The sequence below is a fragment of the Miscanthus floridulus genome, chromosome 9 (genome assembly GCF_019320115.1).
Source record: "Miscanthus floridulus cultivar M001 chromosome 9, ASM1932011v1, whole genome shotgun sequence".
NCBI classification, from domain to species: Eukaryota; Viridiplantae; Streptophyta; class Magnoliopsida; order Poales; family Poaceae; genus Miscanthus; species Miscanthus floridulus.
This window is the reverse complement of record NC_089588.1, coordinates 58520405-58538990: the sequence shown is the minus strand read 5'-3', so window position 1 is coordinate 58538990 and position 18586 is coordinate 58520405.

The following is an 18586-nucleotide window of genomic DNA, read 5'->3' as shown; positions in this document are numbered from 1 at the left end:
CTTTTCTCCGCATGGGCTGAGTCGGCCCAAATGTTGTTTTCCACGCAGGTCCACTTCCTCCTCTTACGCAAAGGCCCAGCCGGCCGCTCCTGCTCCCGTTTCCCCTCTTTCCCTTTCACGCAGTTCAGCCCATGCCAGCGCGTAGCCTAGCCCAAAGCACTACACCATGCATCCCCTCCTTCTCTCCTACGCCGACAGGTGGGGCCACCCTATCAGCACCACCTTCTTCCTCTCATAGCCCCACCGGAGTCTGCCGCCGCGCCGTGTGTCTGTGTCTCGATGTCGTGCGCCGCAAGCCGTCTCGCCCCATAAGTATCAACCGAGGCCGCACCATTTTCCCCGAACCCGAGAGCACACTGCCCTCACCCTGAACCAGCCTAGCGCCGTTGCTCGGATCCCATCGATGGAGCTTGACGCCACCGAGTCGCCTCCGTGCTTTCTCCGCCATCGGGAACCCTCTAGGTGAGCTTGCCTCAACCTCCTCTCTCCTCCCGTGTTTTCCCCGATGAAAACCGTGGCCCTAAGGTCGTTTTCAAGTTTCGCCACCGAGCTCTGTCGCCGGCCATGGCGCGCCACCGTGATTTCCCCTGTTCCGGCTAGCCGCCGTCGTCTTTCACCCGCCGATCTAATCACGGCCGTCCAACTCTAATCCAATGGCCCAAGATCCAAGTTACCCCTTCGCTGTTAGATTTATAAAAAGCCCCTTATAAATATTTGAGACTTAACCCACGGTCCATTGTGTCTTTACCAACTTCGTTTTCTTCTTTTGAAAGCGTATTTTGTTTCGATTAGATTGAAAATACGTTTTCACTTATTTACAAATTTGCCACTATTTTCTTTAGGCCATAACTTCTTTGTTTGAACTCCGATTTGATCCGTTCAACTTGCGTCGTAATTTCATAACCTACATGTTCATACTACTGTGAAGTATGTTTTAAACTTTTAAAATTTGAGGTTAGATTTAATCTATTATTTTAATAAAGGAAATCTTGTTTATTTCATATCTTCTGCGTTTTAGCTCCGTTTTGACCCATTCAAGTTGCGTTAGATTCACAGCGACGAGATCTATGCGTTAGTAACAATGTTTATCATATTACTATTTCTGGAATTTCATGGTTTAAATCATATCTTGATTAATAATTATGCAACTGGATTTTATAAATAAAATATGACTTGTTTTACTTTAGTTTTATAATTCAAATCTAAATTTGACTTAATTCAATTTATATAAGCTTTTATATAGTTAAAACACATGAAGCTTATAGTTTTATATTTTCTCTTTATGAGTAGATCTTTCGGTGGTCGTTTCTTTCAAACCGTAGCTCCGATTAGCGTGCCTCTCGCGGCTGTGTGTTAGTAGCGATGTGTAGAATCGTATTTTAAACTCTTTTACTTATTTTTCTATGTTTGGTGTACTGTTCTAATTTAGATCTATTGTTTGCTTCGTGTATGATTATATGGATGCTTGTGTGGTGCTTTATGATTATGTTCAGTCGGTGAGATATACGTGGTGATCAAGAAGAAGAAGAACATTGAAGATTAACGCTTACCGAAGGATCAGTGTTTAAGGTAAGTATTGCATTGGACCATCCTTGTTGCCTATTCATTGCTAATCACTTAATTCATACTGCATGTGTCTACCTTGACTGCCACTAAGGATTTCCTAGTATTTTGTTACCCTGTACCTTGACACCTTTGGGTTATTGCATTGGGTAGTATGATGCTAGTGCTCAACTACAACCATGATTTTGTAACTTGACTAATGATATATGGAATAAACACTAAAAGATGCTTTTTAGCAACATGGAACAAGGGGGCTAGAGCATTGGGCTGTTTTATGGTGCTCTAGATTCCTCTCCCTAAGGACTTATCTGTAAGTGATTTATCCAGGACTTATAGTACAACTGTGAGGGCTATATGGCTCTAGCTTTAGCTCAGTACGAGGACCTTTTATAGTTTGTTAGTGGTTACCTTTATTGGCGTAAGAATGGCTTACCGAATTGGGTATAGTGCGGTATCTGTCCCCTTGAGTATAGGCTACGCGTCATTGTGCCATCGGGAAGGGGGGCTGTATATCTGTTTGCCGAGTGAATCTAATGGCCCTAACTTGTTAGATGAACCTTTGAAAGGCATCATAGTGAACCCTACCGGCCTTCCTTGGTAGTGGGTCAAGAGGTTGGCCGCCTCAGGCTAAAGGGTAAATCATGACTCACAGTGAAAGTGTACAACCTCTACAGAGTGTAAAACTGGTATATTAGCCGTGCTCACCATCACGAGCGGCCTTGGAATATTTATGGAATAGATGATGAACACTTATGATACTAATGATAAATATGCTCATTAATGATTACTATTTATGCTATTCATTATTCATGTTTACCTGATCATGTGTTTATTGGCTTATGAATAACTTGTTGCCACCCAATTGCTAAAAGATGACTCATTAAAAGCTAATCGTAGTTAAACCGGTGTTAGCCTTTTGAGCCTCATGAATCCCATGTTATATTTGTTGAGTATGACATGTACTTACGCTTGATTTACTTTTTAAATATTTGGAAAAATCCTGGATGGGTACCAGATTGCTAGAGTTTGGAGGAATTAGGCTTGTGATCAACCAGTCAGTTGTCCCTGTGGAATTAGAGTCTTCACCTGAAGATCGGAGTTGTCTTTCCACTGTTTGCTGTCTAAGGTTATATTCTCTATACTAAGTACGTTATATATTGAGCATTGTTTATTGATATTACCCTTATTTGTAGCTATATGTGAGATTTGACTTCCTGGGCTCATATATGGTGTGTATCTGGTTTTGTTCTTAAAACTAGGTGCTACAATAAAAGGGAAAGCAGGGCATCCCCTTAGGGGCACCGGACATCGACTGATCACACCGCATCTGATTGATCCAAGCCAGATCCAAACAAACCCATCGAACCCCAAACTCAGCCTAGCAGCAACCGAGCTCTCGGTACCCGTTCACTCCTTTCACAAGAGACTTGGGACCTATCCCTCTCTCGCCCATTTGTAACCCCTACTACAAACTTTTTGTGCTAGTAACACGAGTAGCAGTAATGAACTAGACGTAGGGACATTTTGCCCGAACCAGTATAAACCTCGTGTCCTCTAAGCACACCATCCGAGCCAGACACGTAATTTTAGAAATTTACTTGTTGGTGGCAACTCGAAACACCGACAAGATCCTTCTATCTTGCATGGTGAGCCCAGTCGATGGATCCCCGTAGGAAGTTGATGCCCCGATCAAGGATGTGTTTGTGACCAAAGTTGATGAAGAAGCACTTAGCATGGAGGTCCATGTGACGGGCCAACACAGTGCACCAGTGGCCACAACATCCTCGAGCTCTGCGTGGAACATCCAGATGGAAGGGGGCTCCTCCCCTACATGATGGGTTCGGGGTCCTATAGGTGCAGGTTCTGAGGCGATCTGCGACGAAGTCCAGCCTAACATAGGTGATCTCATTGCATGTGTGAAGCTTGTCGTAGTTGTCAAAATTGAAGATGATCTCCATATGAAATGCAATGAAAATAGATCTGCGCAAGAAGGCCCCTACATGGTGCATCATCTGTCGGAAGTATGAACCCTGGCAATGAAGATCAGGGATCATGCACACAGAATTTGGTGGGTAGCACATGGGACATAGATTTATGTGTTTATGTACGATGTCTCCTACGTCGAGTGGAGAGTATATCTTTTATCTTGTATGCTCAAGGTTTACAAGGGACGTTGATGGCTATGCGAGCCTAATTACCTAGTATATAGAGAAGTTGTAAGGTACCAAATGGGGGCTCCTTGCCTAACCTTATATAGTGCGGGAGGTAGGGTTACAGATTAGTTCACATTCGGTTGATATACAAGTTTTTCTAATCGATTACAGAGAAATGAATCGGATAGAATTAGTTATTCTAGGCATATATCTTGGCATCAAAGTCTCTGGCCAGTAACTTGTACTCCACTTCGATGATGAACCCCACCTGGGTTGGGCCTTATATTCGACTACCTCGACCCATCCTACCCATAGTGGGCTTTTCTGTAGGGTTCATATAACCGACACTCCTAATTGTAGTTCTAGTTTGAAGAATCCTATGAGCTAGCCAAATGAGAAATGTTTTTTTTAGAAAACATATGAATGAAACGTTTCTACGAGAATCTGAAGCTCTGCTAAAGAATTGTCTCTTCTTTTTCTTTCTAGAAAGAAAATACAAAAATCTCTAGATAAATTAAATGCCACTGAAGATTGGACCAGTAATCCGGCAGTCACTGCAAGTTCCCCGACCAAAGGTAATGTGGTCACCACCGTCCTCGAGATCCTTGTGATAGTATCTGACAGGTTACCCATCATGGACCATGTAACGCGTGGCTGATTCATCCAGTTCTATTGGAAACATTAGTCATGCCAAGTAGCACGCAAAATTTGGTACCATCCCTGGAAAGAATTTGAACCATAAACTTAAACTTGCAAAACTGCACCTTCAATCCAGTAAACTTTTATATATCTATATAGGTGTAACTGCCAGGTAGCTAGCTCCTGCCAGTACACTACTAAAAGCCAAAATCAAAGTACCTTTGTTCAAATCTTGGTGAAAACAAAATGCAACCTCAGAAGCCAGACAGGCTCAGGCAGACACACCAGATCTAGAAGCTAGAAAATGCCATGAATGCTATACAACTTTGCAGTTGCATGCTGGTGCTATGCTACACTCTGGCCCGATGTAACGGGCGGGCGATGGGGCTGATAAGGGCATACTCTGGCCCAATGTGGTCGCACTGGGTAGGGCGCCGGTGACGCGCGGCTTCACCAGCGACTCCACGCGGCGGCCCAAGCCTAATGCCAGTCGGCCACTGAACGCTGATTCAGTTTGTTCATCAGCGCGAGCGAGCAGCCTGACAGCGTGATTTGGTGACGCTCGTTCTCCTAAATCGTGAAGCAAAATCGAAAACAATCTAAATCAAAGTCGTAGACCTATATACCATCTTCAACTTCTATTAAAGAATCAATCTCTAATTCCCAACCAATACACAGTAATATCATCTCCAAGTCGAGGCAGTGCAACTGAAAAACAGGAAAAGACTTAGAAAATTCTAAGTGTTGCAAAACAGTGTTTTAATGATTCTTGTGAGCCTAATTCAAGCATGTTAGGAGCTAAACCAGTCTACGACCCAAAAATAAAAGTTGTTTCTACTACAACTTTGCTTTAGTGACCACCTCCATGCAAGGTTTCTAGCACCTAGTTCAAACTTGGTCAAACATGCTACATTCAAAAGTTGATATACACTCAAACTATGGCTTAGTGACCAAATTACCCCTAACCATGAATACCAAAGTTGTTCATCATGATCTTCTAAACATGTTAAAGCTATTAGTAAGGTCACCCACTCATTTAATGCATTGGTCACACTTAGGGCTATCCAGGTCAACACATATAACATCACTTAAGTACTTGATCATGAAAGGTGACCTTCATGAACAATGTTCCATTTGTTAACCTAAGTATAGCTAATATGTTTTAGTGACTCACATAAACCATTTACATGTATTCACTCATGATCATATGCATATATACAAAGAAACATAAAATAACAAGCATGTTTCATATGTTTCAATCACATGTTTCAAATGTAAAAGCTTTAAATATGAATGCTTGATGCTCATGCTCATGCTATGCAAGTCAATTTATGCAAGACTAACACCTAGGGTGTTACAAATCTCTTTGCTCTAGTGAATTGTGTTTTGTAGAAAAATTTTATAGGCTATTCACCCCCTCTAGCCATCTAGATCCTATCAAGCTTGACATGCATGATTTGCATTGCTGCTGCTAGATTCTGGCTTGCAATATGGATGTACATGAACCTCTTTACCATCGGCCTTTCGTCCAGATCGAGTTGCTCTTCAAGAGCTTGTTGTCTACATCAAATGTGATTGTTTTTGTCTGCTAGTGCATCAAGCTGATGCACGAGTTGATCGCGCATTTTGTCATTAGTATCATAATGTTCTGTTGCCCCCGACTCCCTCGAAGGAGTCTGGCATGTGATCTTGCTCTACTGTTTGCATTTGTAGTGTGCAAGTCCCTTGATTGCTCGGAGTCTGCCATATAGCATTCCCTCTCGAGGGATAGTCATCCGAATTATGAGTGTCATCATCATCTAAGATAGCAAACGAAATCGTATGCATCTATCTCAGTGGTTGTCATGTTCTGGATCTCAAAATCCATGTTGATGTCGCCATAGTCTTCGAGACTTGCCATTGCGATGAATCTACAACATCATTGAGATTCCCATCATCATCATGGTGTCCTTTATCTTCGTCTTTGAAGCCAATGGTGCGAGTGTCGTGAGACGCGTCCATAGACTATTGAAGCATATGTTGGGATGTAGCCGCGACATTCCTCGGGCCGATCGAGAAATCGACAACGATATTGCATGTTAGATCCTTCTATCCTGCATTGGGAGCCCAGTCGATTGATCCCCGTAGGAAGTTGATGCCTCGATCAAGGATGTGTTTTCAACCAAAGTTGATGAAGAAGCACTGAGCATGGAGGTCCATGTGACAGGGCAACACGGGTGCACTAGTGGCCACAACATCCTCGAGCTCTGCGTGGAACATCCAAATGGAAAGGGGCTCCTCCCCTACATGACTGGTTCGGGGTCCTATAGGTGCAGGTTCCAAGGCGATCTGCGACGAAGTCCAGGCTACCATAGGTGATCTCGTTGCATGTGTGAAGCTTGTCGTAGTTGTCAAAATTGAAGATGATCTCCATATGAAATGCAATGAAAATAGATCTGCGCAAGAATGCCCCTACATGGTGCATCAACTGTCGAAAGTATGAACCCTGGCAATGAAGATTAGGGATCATGCACATGGAATTTGGTGGGTAGCACATGGGACATAGATTTATATGTGTTTAGGTACGATGTCTCCTACGTCGAGTGGAGAGTATATCTGTTATCTCATATGCTCAAGGTTTACAAGGGACGTTGATGGCTATGCGAGCCTAATTGCCTAGTATGTAGAGAAGTTGTAAGGTACCAAATGGGGGCTCCTTGCCTCACCTTATATAGTGCGGGAGGTAGGGTTACAGATTAGTTCACACTCGGTTGATATACAAGTTTTTCTAATCGATTATAGAGAAATCAATCGGATACAATTAGTTATTCTAGGCATATATCTTGGCATCAAAGTCTCGTCCAGTAACTTATACTCCACATCGATGATGAACCCCACCTAGGTTGGGCCTTATATTCGACTGCCTCGACCCATCCTACGCGTAGTGGGCTTTTCTGTAGGGTTCATATAACTGACACTCCTAATTGTAGTTCTAGTTTGAAGAATCCTATGAGCATAGCCAAATGAGAAATGTTTTTTTAGAAAACATACGTACAGGGACGTAGCCAGCGGTGGGGCTACCCCTACCCATCCCGAGCACGTGGAGTTTTTCTAAGTCCTCCCTTAAAATTTTATGCATACATGTATTAGGTAGGAGGGGCTAAGGTTAAGAGAAGATAAAAAAATCTCTATTCTTTTGTCCAGCTCCTCCTAAATTTTTTTCTGGCTTCGTCACTGCATACGTATGAAACATTTCTACGAGAATCTGAAGCTCTGCCAGACGCTCGAAGTAAAGAATTGTCTCTTCTTTTTCTTTCTAGAAAGAAAATACAAAAATCTGTAGATAAATTAAATGCCACTGAAGATTGGACCAGTAATCCAGCAGTCACTGCAAGTTCCCCGACCAAAGGTAACGTGGTCACCACCGTCCTCGAGATCCTTGTGATAGTATCTGACAGGTTACCCATCATGGACCATGTAACGCGTGGCTGATTCATCCAGTTCTATTGGAAACATTAGTCATGCCAAGCAGCACGCAAAATTTGATACCATCCTGGAAAGAATTTGGGCCTTGTTTAGATTGGGGTTAGGAATTATTATTTGATACTGTAGCACTTTCGCCTGTATTTAACAATTATTGTTCAATCATGGCCTAACTAGACTCAAAAGATTCGTCTCGTAATTTACAATCAAACTGTGTAATTAATTATTTTTTTATCTACATTTAATACTCCATGTATGTATCCAAAGATTTGATGTGATGGAGAAAGAGTGAAAAAATTTACAATCTCAACAAGTCCTTGAACTATAAACTTAAACTTGCAAAACTGTACCTTCAATCCAGTAAACTTTTATATATCTATATAGGTGTAACTGCCAGGTAGCTAGCTCCTGCCAGTACACTACTAAAAGCCAAAATCAAAGTACCTTTGTTCAAATCTTGGCGAAAACAAAATGCAACCTCAGAAGCCAGACAGGCTCTGGCAGACACCAGATCTAGAAGCTGGAAAATGCCATGAAGCATTAAATGTAGATAAAAAAAATAACTAATTACACAATTTAGTTGGAAATCACGAGATGAATCTTTTGAGCTTAGTTGGTTCATGATTGAACAATATTTACCAAATAAGACGAAAGTGCTACTATTCATCGGGTTGAAATTTTTTGCAATCTAAACATGGCCCAAACTTTGCAGTTGCATGCTGGTGCTATGCTACACTCCTTTTGGGGAGAGGTACTAGTCCTTTTCTCAGTAAAAACAAGCCCAATGCAATAAAGCTCTTGCCAGCTTGTGCCCGCCAACCATCCATAACTGGGCATGGAAACAAGAGAAATTCTGCGAAAGTTTCTTGATGGCATCTCTGGAAGGAGAATGGTGCAGTGTGTTGGGTGAGAATGTGAGATTGGTACATCTGCGCTGCAGCTCATTTTCCAGATCTGCCGTAGCCTTACAGTCAACATGCATAGCATGGAATTTGGAAACCGCATAAATGCTGGTCTTGTTTACAGTTGCACCATGAAATTTCCTCATAAAAAATTTACAAGTGACTTACTCAATTATCATTTGTCGTAAGATGCAACCTGTATTTCTAACTCAATTATCATCTGTCAGTACACTATCCCAGATCTGAACATCACTGCCGGTTCAAAAACCCACTTCACTGCCGGATTTTGAACCGACAGTGGCATACCGGCAGTGATGTGGGGTTGACATCACTGTCGGTCCTTAAAAACCGACACTGATCTACAGGAAACAGTGCCGGTTGCTGGCTCCACCCAGCTGTGTCTAGTTGAACAACACTGCCGGTTTGTAGTTCCAACCGACAGTGACGGTTGCTTCAAGAGTGTCGGTTCTTGGCTCAAGCCAGCAGTGTTGAGCAAGCCTACACTGTCGGTTCATGGATCAAACCGGCAGTGTTGTTGTAAATATCAGTGTCGGTTGGTGGATCAAACCGGCAGTGTTGTTGTAAATATCAGTGTCGGTTCGTGGATCAAACCGGCAGTGTTGTAGTAAATATTAGTGTCGGTTCTTGGCTCAAGCCAGCAGTGTTGAGGAAGCCTACACTATCGGTTGATGGATCAAACCGGCAGTGTTGTCCTAATCATCAGTGTCGGTTCATGGTTCAAGCCGGCAGCCAACACTGTCGGTTTGTTTCTAACCGGCAGTGATGGTTACGACAACACTGCCAGTTTGTTGCTAACCGGCGGTGATGACCCGTTCGTATTTTATTGTTTTATAATTTATTTTAATTTATATTTTTTTGTGGAATCGGGTTTCGCTTTATATACGCTACGTAGACGACAGGTCCATCAATATTAAACATTACAAATGTTACGGTTACAATTCAAATGTTCTTATCCAGATCTCGATTCCTCAAAATAAAAAAGAAATGTTTTCGGACTTCTTACAATAATCTGGTGAGCCGCTCTGGACCATACTGGTCCTTGTACTTCACGGATTGTGCAATGAAAAATACTCTATCTTTTTCTAATACCTCGGCTAAGATGAATTTTGCCAGCTCCGATTGTAGTGCGACGATCTCCATCTCTAGCAGCCTTTCGTGCTTAAATTTCTTGCGCTGTCGTTCAAAAAAGATGATATCCAAAGAGGAACAGTAAATCATTTGTTGAATTATTAACAGACATAAATGAAATGGGGATTATACACATCAAGTTATCGGCTTCTTTCGATTTCCCACCGATGTAGCGAAGCATTGCCCACATTACATAAAACCCGCATTCATTGTTTCCCGCCGGCTGTGATAGGTACTTCTCCATTTCGACAACCTTGAATGGGACCGGCTTCCCACCGATATGACTTCTTCAGACACTGAGCAACAATAAAAGGTGAAACATTAGAAAGCGGGTATGTGTGATTAGAAAATAATATATTATTAGGATCGCTTACTAATTCAGCACTGACACCAGTGCATCCAGATGATGAAATGGTTTTTTCTTCGAGTCCCACACCTCGAGCTGATTTTTGGCAAGATTAACACAAATGAAGACGAAATGGTTGCTGCAATCACATAATCCTAATGATCGAATAATCTTAACGAAAAAAGAAGCATAAAATTAAAAGCCGAGAACATATACTCGCAGTTGTAGGCTAGAAGTATGTGGGTTTTCTTCTTCATCGTGAATTCTTCGAAAACAGCAATCAATCTCTATTTCAGGTCTTCCACATCACATCCATAGAGGTCTAGACATGTCCTCTCATTGACTCGGATGGGGTCCAAGAAGCCTATGTAATCCCATTTGCTTTTTAGAATGCAAAATTTTGCTATACACCTACATAAAATCATAAGAAGTGCTCAAAAGTTAACAATTTGTGTCTCAAGAGAGTAGTTAGTTGTAATATTGTGCGTGTAGGGTACTTACATAGTCCACAGCGTCAACAGTTGAACATCGAGATCGTGTTTCTGGTATAGCTGGAACAAGCACTCCCACTCGACATCGAACTTCTCTTCTTCAGGATAATTGAAAACATGTGGCGAACAGATAATAACCTCAAAACCAAAGTTGTCCGTCTCTGTTACTTGAGCCATGTAATATTCATGTAAATGGCGCATATATGTTGTCAGATTTTTAAACTCATGATCGGGAACCAAAAAATTGCCCTTTACATACTTCATTGCTGGTGTTGCCATCCCTTGTACATCATAATAGATGGTCGCGGGCTCTTCCATGGTTAATCCTAGATTGTCTTTGATGTACTTCTGTATGTTCCTTAAATCTTTATTGTGTATTTCTTCGTCTCTTGTTGTAGCATATTTATTCTGTATTTGCCTTTCGAATTCGGACTTCAACATAAATGAAGGCAGTGAGGCACAGAGATTGAAGAAACTAATACAATCTTCCTTCTTGATGTGTGCTGTAAATTTTTCTTCCATCAAGGAGGTAACACTGCCACTGAACGACCTTTTTCTTTTCTATTGGTCCACTTTGGGAGCATTAGCGACCGAATCCAAGGACCTTTTCTGCGACTGCGAGGATGTCCTTGATCTTGTTTTGGGCTAAGGTGGTGGAGGAGGAGGACGACGACGAGAATTCTGTTTTCCCGGCGCTGATGAAGATGGAGTCGGACGAGGAGAAGGAGGAGGAGTCTCTTTTCTCGGGGCTGATGAAGATGGAGTCGGACGAGGAGGAATAGAAGGAGACCTCTGTCTTCTCGGGGGTGATGGCTCCGGATGAGGAGGGGAGTGATCTCTATTGGGAGATGGTGAGTTATCATCGTGAGTGGGCGAAGACTCGCAGTCATCCTCATCATCAGAGGACAATTGGTGGTCAAGCTTAATGAAGAGCTTGCGCTAGGCCACTTGAGAGCCCTTGTTATGACCAAGTTTCGGCCTGTCTTCCACTATGGGGTACTCAATGGGTATCTTGTTATACTTCTTATCAAGTATTCTGTCAATGGTGACGCGAGCGTACCCAAGTGGAATTGGGCGGCCATTAATTGTCCCGTCTCCCATAGGCTAGGCTTGGCCAAGCGCCACCTTGTCCTTTGTCCATTCCTGATGGATGTACAACCTGACATTGATGGGTTCAGTGATGTTGTCCACCGGATGAGGCACATTTGCCTCTTCTTCGTCGAGCGGGGTCGATCCGCAGCTACTACGACCCCTAAACTGTGGGCTAAAGGCAGTAGGAGTAGGGTTTTGTGGTACTGCTGACCCCTTGGATAGCAAAATTTGCTCGACTCGCGCTTCAACGGTCGCCTCAATCCATGCTTCCATTCTGTCTTCCATCTCTTTTAGTCTCCTCAAATACTCTGCCTCATGTTCCTCTCTACCCCTCGAGCGGCTCCGGTAAGTGTTAGATTCTTAGGGGAATGCTAGTTTCTAAGGAACAACACCAGTTCCTCTAGTGTGACCAGGGTGCTCATTGGTTCTGAGTGCTTGGGTGAGCACGTCTTTCTCCCTATTAGAAGTGCAAGTCCCTTGCCTCACCTCCTCAGTTACCTAGGCGATCCTCTGGATGAGTTCGCTCATGGGTAGATTTGAGGAGCTAAAGCTCCCGTCCTCGGCGGGCCGTACATTCCTCCCCATACAGTATATTACCGATCTAGGCTCCCAATCGGTGGTCTCAACCTGAACGCCTTTCTCAGCAAAGCGATCCATCTTTTGAAGTTCTGCTTCAAATTCGGCATCTTTTTGGCGTAGCCACGAGAGCCGAGATGATGAGGATTCGTCGCTTTCTATGAATTCTCCTTATTCTTCCTGCTAAGTTCTAAGTACTCCTCGGATAACTTGTATTCCTTGAAAGCTTGCCAGAAGTCCTTCTGCTTGCTAAACTGTCCACCATCGAAATCTGTCTCTTTATTTTGGAGGACAAAATTCTTGTATAATATCCCCTTGAAATTCTTGAAGCATGTTCCCATGATTTCTTTTGCTTTTTTCTTGACTAACTCCCTGTCATACTCAGTTGGGAAAGTGAAATACTCTAGGATCTTGACATCCCATATGTAATCCTTCTTGCTTTTGGGAACCCTCCACCGGTCATCATCTTTCCCAATCAACTTCCTGTACTTAATCGGGATGAAGTCCCTAACAAGTAACCCGAGGATAGTCTTGTATTTGGTCAAAGCTATAGGCGGTGAGAGTGGATCCCCGAATTCATCGAACTCAGTAATGTGCCAATGTGCATTCCTACCAACAGGAATCTTTGACATGCCTCGCTTGGATCTAGCCTTCCTGCTACCCGAACCCTCTGGCTCCTCGGCCGGCGGAGGCTCCTGCTAGAGACACCAAGTAAGGTATGACCCTCTCCATTGATTAGCGTGTGTGGCTACATAGTGACATGATACCAAAGTTACCTGGCCATCTTGGTCATTTTGACCTAGATCAAGCAGGTCGAACGAGGTCCATGGTTGCTCGTTCTTACCGACCTGATTGACACCGTCACCGTTTGTTGGATCATGTGGCTCTCCCATTCCAGCGATATCAGCCGCTTCTTGTTGCCGATCAGTTCTTCGGCGACAGGGTAACAGGTGATGATGAGTCATGGCTGTGACACGATCGTGGTTAGTTTTGGCCGCGGACAGCTACTAATAGCATATGTTCATATATATATATATAATATGTTTAATGCAAAGTCTAATAATAAGTCCACATACAACAAAGTCAAATAATAGCATGTGTTCACCTAGAACAAATTCATTGTTTGATTGACCACATACAACAAAGTCCACCTACTCTTCTACGAAACTAAGCCTACATCAACTTCCAAATAAGAAAAGTGATGACCATAGCCATAAATAAAAGCATGACATATTTCCAAGACCAAGGAGCAATTCTCCTAATCTTCACATCTCCGGTGGGTGGCTTCTCTTCGATCTCCAGTGCCAGCGGATGGCCATGGTTTGCATTCATTGGACCATAGTAGGTCGGTTGCCCATGGTTTGCAAGGTAGGCCGGATGACTATAGTAGGTCCTCAAAGCTTCATCTTCTGTGTTGTATTTTTTGTGCAAATTACCAGGGTAGCGATTGACTTGAGCATAGCAATCTTCCCAGGTTCGATAAATCCTAGGCATGTGACCAACATGCACTACATACCATGCCATGGTTGCCTATACATTTAAGTAAATTAGGTTGTCATTCAAACATGATGTTTTCTTATACAATTTAATATATTTACGAATAACACACGACCATTGCATAGATAGGAGTGTTTGGAAAATAGCTATTCACGTGCCTTAGTAATAGTTGTTAGATGTAGGAAAGATATAAAGAATATTTTTATGCATCTTTATGCTGATAGCATGGAGAAGATGGTTTCACAGAGAAAACGTAAGTTTGTTTCACAGAGAAAATGCAAGTACTCCGAAAACAAACTACCATTAATGTTTAGAGAGCAATTTCTATCAAGTATTATGAGTCCCTGCTATGTTTATCCTGGTAACCAAAAATAAAATTACGCTTTTGTTCTTATCAGTATACTGATGAATAGAGCTGAGCAACGTGCTACTAAGTAACAATGTACTACTTACTAGCAATGCATCTAGAAACACAAAGAAATAGATAGCACACACTGTGTGGCAAACCTAGGTTCTAGCATTCACAGCTGCATGATCAAACCATATGATAGCACACACTGCATGATCAAACTAATTCAAGTAAGCAGCTGTGGGACATTTCATCAAACACATAGCGGGTAGTGAGCCACGCACTCACCGTGGGGGTGGGAAAGCAGCTGTCTACGCGCTCCTGAAGGCCTCAGCGGTGCTCCAGACGGTGCGGTGCTCCGGACGGCGTGGTGCTCCGGCTTGGCACGGACGGTGCGGTGCTCCGGCTTGGGGCGGTGCTCCGGCGTGGGGCGGTGGATGGCATGGGGCGGTGCTCCGGCGTGGGGTGGTCCTCCAGCGGCGCGGGGGGAGGGGTTGGTGCGAGGTTGAAATGAATTGGGATAATTTCAACCCACGCCACTTTTATAGCAGTAGCTCATCACTGCCGGTTCTTCTTGTAAACCGACAGTGATGGGCACATCACTGCCGGGTCACTCCCCAAACCGGCAGTGATGTTCTGTAGCAGTTAGGTGTTAAGTAGGATAAGTTTTCATTTTCTTTCGAACTCCTCCTACTGACGCAACAGTTAAGACCCCTCAACTTAGCCCCCGAGACCCATGTTCGAGTCCCAGGCGGCCCAAATTTTTTTGTTCTATTTTATAAATTATTAATTTATTTTGGGAAATAGCTCATCACTGCCGTTTTTCTTGCAAACCGACAGTGATGGTGTACATCACTGCCGGGTCATCCCCCAAACTGGCAGTGATGTTGTGTAGCGGTTAGGTTTAACTTAGGTGTTAAGTAGGATAAGTTTCTGTTTTCTTTCGAACTCCTCCTACTGACGCAACGGTTAAGACCCCTCAACTTAGCCCTCGAGACCCGTGTTCGAGTCCCAAGCATCCCAATTTTTTTGGTTTAATTTTATAATTTATTAAGCGGTCTAAAGGTCAAAAATATAAAATAAATGTGTTGCATCCCAGAATCGAACCGAAGCCTACAAGTTCTAGAGCAGCGGACAAACCATTGAGCTATCGCCTAATTTTAGAAAGTTTGAAGGAATTTATTTCTTTGAGTGATTATCTGTCCGTGCTTTGCGCGTAGGCCCCTTCAACTCCCCGACCAGGCTAGTCACGCGGTTCCCATGAAGAGCCGCTGTTTTAATTACCAAACGCTGGTCCATTGGCTGCTCGCGCCGGTTCCGAAACGCAGGCGCGCTCCCAATGTAGGTGCAATGGCGGTTCAATGGCGTTTCCCAATGCAGGTGCGCTCTGTTTCCAAGGGGAGAGCCCTTCAGTTCCCCACGAAGAGACGCCGTATTTACATGTCCATTGGCTGCTCGCGCTAGTTCCCAAACGCAGGCGCAATAGCGGTTCAATGCTGTTTCCCAACGTAGGCGCGCGCTCCATTTCCGAGGGGTGCGAGTTATTGCACCATGATCAGTTCCACACCAACACGCCTATATAAGCCAGCCCCCCATGCACACAGTCGGCCGCCACACCACCATGCATCAAGAAAGCCAAGCACCGCCCTTCCCACGCACACCTCGCCCCGGCCCTCGACGTACCCGCCGCCATGCACAATGCCTCGCCGCTTGAAGACAACATGGGCAAAGCTCAACCCGTCGTCCTCACGTCGCCCCCCGACTCCACTGATGCCGTCATCCGAATTGGACCTCGAGGTGAACCTCGAGGACGATCCGGACCAGGAGACCGCATCGAAGGAGGAACCGGAACCTCTTCCGGTGGAGGAGGTCGTCTTCAATTCGTTGGAGACGGCTCGAAAGGAGGAGGAGGACCGGCACCGCCGCACCATCGCACAGAAGGAGACCGATGACTACATCCTGAAGTGCGTCGTTGAGATCTCCAAGGAGGATGAGTGCCGCCGCGAGGAGGAGCGCCACCGCCAGGAGGAGACCGAGTGGTGTCTCACGATGGACGTGGAATGGCGGCGCCGGCGCAGGGCTAAGCGAAAGAAGCGCGAAAAGGAGCACCGCCGCCGGTAGCCGGGGGATGATGCATGTGGCAGCACCGGCAGTAATTAGTAGCACTAGTGATTAATCAATGCCTTTAGGTCAATGCAATAATTTACTGGTCCTGAAAAAATTGTGTCGTCGAATCCTTTGTTTGATCATCATCACCTGATGAATTGGGTTGATACTTTGCATTGCATGACCTCTTGTTTTATTTGCTTACATATTGGATGTTGCATTTTGTATGACCTTATTTTTCTTACCTCATTGTCATAAAGACCATAGTATATGATATGCTACGTACCGGAGATCGAGGGGGCAACGGGACTGTTGCTCTTCTAGATAATACCGTGTTGCAGCATGTCTGTCATCTGTCACATCACTGCCGGGCCATTCTTTAAACCGACAGTGATTTCCGTGTAGTGGTTATAGCATATGTAACTTATCTTTTCCACTTCTTTTGAATGCCTCCTAGTGGCTCAACGGTTAAGACCCTGTAACTTAGCCCCCGATACCCGTGTTTGAATCTAGGGCGACCCAATTTTTTTGGTTTAAATTTATAATTTATTAAGCGATCTAAAGGTCAAAAAGATAAAATAAATAAACCATGACACACATCCTATACTAGCGCAGCGGTTAAGTGTCTGAACTCTATGGCCCGAGACCCGAGCTCAAACCTGAGGGCTGGCACAAATTTTTTTATTTTTTATATATCACTGTCGGTTTTCAAAATAAACTGACAGTGATAACATGCATCTTTGTCGGTTTCCTCTTATCACTACCGGTTTCTTGAAACCGACAGTGATGTTTATATATATTAAAAAAAATTCTTTCATATACTGAATAAATAGAAGCATATGTATTCCTATGTCGAAATAGCTTAAAAATTTTTTGGCAAGTGTGTACACCCAAATTAAGATCCCACATAGGATCTTAGGTTTTTTTAATCATTTTTTTATTAATTATATTTTTCTGTGTGCTGAATGAGACAAAAGAGGGTGAATTTCATCTTGGACCCAATAGATTTTTTCATCCACCTCCACAAAATTCTTATCCCTAGGGCACATTAGAGCCTGTGTAAAAGTTTGTCACCATTCCGGATCTTTTTGTGGGTAGAATCAGTTCAACCTATAATTAAACGGTCTCGTCGCGTGAAAATTCAATTAAACCTCAGAAAGTAGCAAACCTTCTCCGTAAAATCCCAAACTTGGTGTTTCCTTCACACATGGCACGCCCAAGCCTAAGAAAAAGTTTGAGACCAATACGACACCGGAATGCCTATGAACCACAGAAACCTTGATAACCTAGTCATGGTCGATGAAAGGGCACATGTACCTCTGTGAAGCATGTATACTCCGCCTATGTCAACATGGCTTGAAATTTTTTTGGCAAGCATGTACACCCAAATTAAAACCCCACACATGATCTTAGGTTTTTCTGTTCATTTTTTATTTATTATATTTTTCTCTGTGCCAAATGATACAAAAGAGGGTGAATTTCATCTTGGACCCAATAGATTTTTTCATCCACCTCCACAAAATTCTTATCCCTAGGGCACATTAGAGCCTGTGTAAAAGTTTGGCACCATTCTGGATCTTTTCGTGGGTTGACTCAGTTCAACCTATAATTAAATAGTGTCGCCGCGCGGAAATTCAATTAAACCTCAGAGAGTAGCAAACCATCTCCGGAAAATCCCAAACTTTGTGTTTCCTTCACACGTGGCACGTGCAAGCCTGAGAATAAGTTTGAGACAAATACGATACTGGAATGTTACACGAATTACTTGCATGACAATAATTAAACACACAAAGCCGTACATATTAAAATTAGAACCCAATTAAACTACGACCTTGAAAACCTAGCAAAATAAACATTAATTACTATCGGAATCACTGCCGGGATCGATCGGGTCACGCACACTAACATGCCTCTGTAGCCATATATGGTAATTGATGTCACGGATTATGTATCCGCTTGTATCGATGAAGTCCAATGCCCGTATGAGTGCACTCTCTCGTGCCTCACAATACCGAAAGAATGGTCGGCCATAGATGTAACCTTTTGAACGACCACTTCCCTTGTTAGTAATCCTTATGCAGTACTAGCGTCCTTCTATAGTGAGCTGGCCAAGGTTTCCATTGCAGAAGTCTCAATCGTACCCGAGTTGCTCCGTAGCTTGGTCTAGAACAGCCCACAAGCCACATGCAGCATAGGTAAGGTCCTGTAGCTCAATTTGCATATGGAGGAAAAAAATTAGAGAATATTATTACAATATTAAA